The sequence below is a fragment of the Solanum tuberosum genome, unplaced genomic scaffold, assembly GCF_000226075.1.
Source record: "Solanum tuberosum cultivar DM 1-3 516 R44 unplaced genomic scaffold, SolTub_3.0 scf00219, whole genome shotgun sequence".
Taxonomy (NCBI): Eukaryota; Viridiplantae; Streptophyta; class Magnoliopsida; order Solanales; family Solanaceae; genus Solanum; species Solanum tuberosum.
Genome location: NW_006239145.1, coordinates 72,083 through 75,399, shown reverse-complemented (window position 1 = coordinate 75,399; position 3,317 = coordinate 72,083). Strand labels below are relative to the sequence as shown.

Sequence of the window (3,317 nt, the reverse complement as noted above, 5' to 3'; positions counted from 1 at the left end):
CATCCAGAACAAAAATTCTATCCCAAAATGTACATTCTTTAACCCACCACCCCATTAGTTCTTTATGGACCATTGGATTCTTGAATAGCTTAAGCTACTACAACTTCTTTAAGCTTGTCCTCTATTGTGTATGATAATATGGAAGCAGCCATGTGTTGTTGCAAACTAACATGACCATCTGCCTGTATTTGTTTGCAATGACAAGACATTACTAGTAGCAACCACTCTGCTTTCATTGCTTCGATCTTTCCATAGTTGTTTGGTAGCTGGATAGAGTTATGTGAGTATTAGTTATGCAGGTATTACTTATGTTGGTTTTAGTTATGCAGGTATTACTTATGCGGGTATTAGTTATGCAGGTATTAGTCAAGCAAATAGTCTGGACATGAATTTTTGAAATAAAACCAAGACTATAAATTGATTTTGCCATCTACTTTGCCCTTTTCATAACCATTCCATATCCTCCCTAAATAACTCTCATAGACCATTTAGGTCTACCTGTTCAGAAAATAAGAGATTTTCCATAAATCCCCAATATTTCGATCAAGGCAGTTGCCGAATCATATTACATAGTTCTGGCAACAACAAAAGCTTAAAAAATTAGCAACTTACCCCATCATCACATCAAAACTTGGTAGAGTTCATAGCAGTAAAACTGGTATGGTATGGTGTGAAGTTTTGTCCAAATGTAAGCAGAATGATGTCCAAAACTAGCTAACATTTTTGTCTGACAATCATGGCTTTGTTGTTTTATCAACAAAAATATGACGAGGAAAACTCTCCCTCAACAAAGTTCCAGTAGATAACAACTATTTGGCTACAATTAAGATTATTCAGCAGATGTGTAATGACTTATTCCGTCATTATAGTTGTTTAGGGCTATAGTACCCTTGTGTAGATCTCCGTGTGTCAAGAGTTGGTAGAAATCTGGAAATTGAAAATCGAGTATGAAAATTTGCTAGTGTTTCACTATAGCGGACACTTTCTTTGTAATAACTAGATCACTATTTCAACCTCATTAACTTCTGTTGAACAATTCATATGCTCGAAGAATCATTTTTATGGAATTTCTAGGTAGGCTAGGTTCATAATTCTATTCTAGAAAGACAAAATTTAACAGACAAGAATTGAAAATCATTCATAATTAACCTGCCCCACATGTTGTGCCATCAAAATAATAACCCTAGGTTTCAATGGATAAAATCCTATGGATATCTTTTCAGTTCTGGGAGGAAACCGAATTATGGAAGAAATGAATGAACGAAAAGCACTTACCTCAAGAGAGAAACCCCAAGTCTTGAAATAATCTCCTCTGGGTTCTCTGGTCAAATATTTTACATTATGACTAAGGACGGACAAAAACTAACATATAAACGTGAGTTACTGTTTTCCGACCTTCTCTATAGCGAAACTTCACAACTTCATTATGATCATGCATACTTTCAATTTGATAAAGTCATCTTTAATAATTGATTAAACCTTCTAAAAAGGTAAAATTTTGTGAGTTTGAATACTCAAGACCTTCGTTTGAGAAAGAAGATGATTAATGTGTAGTCATATTTCGAGAATGAATGTTCCTAAGGAGGAAGATGTCACATCCCAAATGTTTAAGATTGTCCGTCGTCTCATGTTGAGAACTTACGAGTAATGAGTCTAAATATGAGAGTTTTATTACTGTCCGTTGTCTCATGTTGAAAACTTACGAGTAATGAGTCTAAATATGAGAGTTTTATTATAATACCACTTTTGTTCAATATCTGATTTAAATTAAAATTTTGATTGCAATATATGCTTAATTTCTTCCTAAAATGCCTAAAAATTTATGAAAATTATTTTGTTCCACTTGAAAATTTCTAACTTCTGAACCTCATATATGATTGGACATGCAGACCGTTCCCGTTTCATATGTACAGTCTGTATATATTTATGTTGTGAGAAATATAAGACAAGAATATTATTGAATTATTGTTGTATCTACATTATTACACAAATACCCTATTTATAGACACTACAATACAATCATTTACCAAATAGGATACTATTTACTATTCCTATTTCTATTACTATTTCTATTCCTATTCATATTCTAAATAGGATTGTATAAACCTATTCCTATTCTAAGTAGGATTGTATATACCTATTACTATTCTAACACTCCCCCTCAAGCTAGTGCATACAAATCATATGTATCTAGCTTGTAACAAATATAATTAATACGAGGACCGAAGAGGAGCTTGGTGAGATATATGAAAGTTGATCACTCGACTTCACAAAATTGACAATCAATCTCAATGTGCTTAGTCTTCTCATGAAATACTGAATTTGATGCATAATGCCGATAAAACATAGAGTGATAAAATTACAGTGTTGGAACTTCCCAAACCAAGCTTGCAAAGACTGTTTTAGACCACAGAGTGTCTTACGTAATCGACATACAAGGCATACCATGTGAGAAATATAGGGGAGGAATATTATTGAATTGTTGTTGTGTCTACATTATTACATTGAAACCGTATTTATAGACACTAGAATACAATCCTTTACCAAATAAGATACTATTTACTATTCCTATTCCTATTCCTATTCTAAATAGGATTGTATAAACCTATTCCTATTCTAAGTAGGATTGTATATACCTATTACTATTCTAACATATGTCATATCAACGATCTAAATTTGATATTTTTATTTTTATTTTAATTTCAACCTTTTTGCACCCTTTGTACACGATAAGAAATTAACTTTTACATATTCACATTTGCTTTAACGTAGCTCGAGTCAAAGCAATGAAATTTAATGACTCAAATTTAATCCAAATTTTTGAAGTGTTACAGTTAACCTTGGTAGGCCATACCAATTATTGGGCAAAAATATTTGATGTTTGGCTTTCGTAAGTGATATACCGTGAGTTTACGGTATTTCTAATACGTTTCACTTACTAGTTGTGTGTGTCTAAGGCCTTTTTATATTGGTTTTGATGTGTTTTTACCATGTTTTGCAGGAAAGACGTTCAGGTGCGGATGTGTAGAGACAGCTGAAGGAATTGCAGAAAAGGGACATCCACGGAGGTGATCTACGGACCGTAGATCCATCCACGGTCCGTAGGTTATGACCGTAGATCAGCAGGCATGATAGTGAGGATAAATCAGGGAAATCTGACCAAGTGTGGAACCACGACGCCCATTGACGGTCCGTAGACTGATCTACGGACCGTACTGTTGATCCGTAGAGTGATACTGCGAGGGTTCCAGTACCTGATTTTTGAAGATTCTAAGTATGGAGCTACGGAGGGGATTGACGGACCGTAGGTCGATCTA

At 34.2% G+C, this 3,317-nt stretch overlaps 2 protein-coding genes across 3 annotated transcripts in view; both read left to right on the top strand.

Annotated features, from left to right (window-relative positions):
- LOC107062352 (protein yippee-like) overlaps positions 1-244 on the top strand; it is a gene marked incomplete in the record, with an annotated part of 3,743 nt that extends 3,499 nt beyond the window's left edge. The window contains 1 exon segment of the mRNA XM_015312890.1: positions 8-244.
- Positions 1-3,317, top strand: part of LOC102602196 (protein yippee-like) — a 24,490-nt gene that overhangs the window by 17,945 nt on the left and 3,228 nt on the right. Inside the window, exon 6 of one of the 2 annotated variants that reach the window (XM_015312889.1) lies at positions 15-29. The gene's annotated coding sequence lies outside the window, so the exon portion shown is untranslated. Of the gene's footprint in view, positions 1-14; positions 245-3,317 lie in introns of those variants that run through there. The other variant, XM_006356394.2, reaches the window with a different exon arrangement.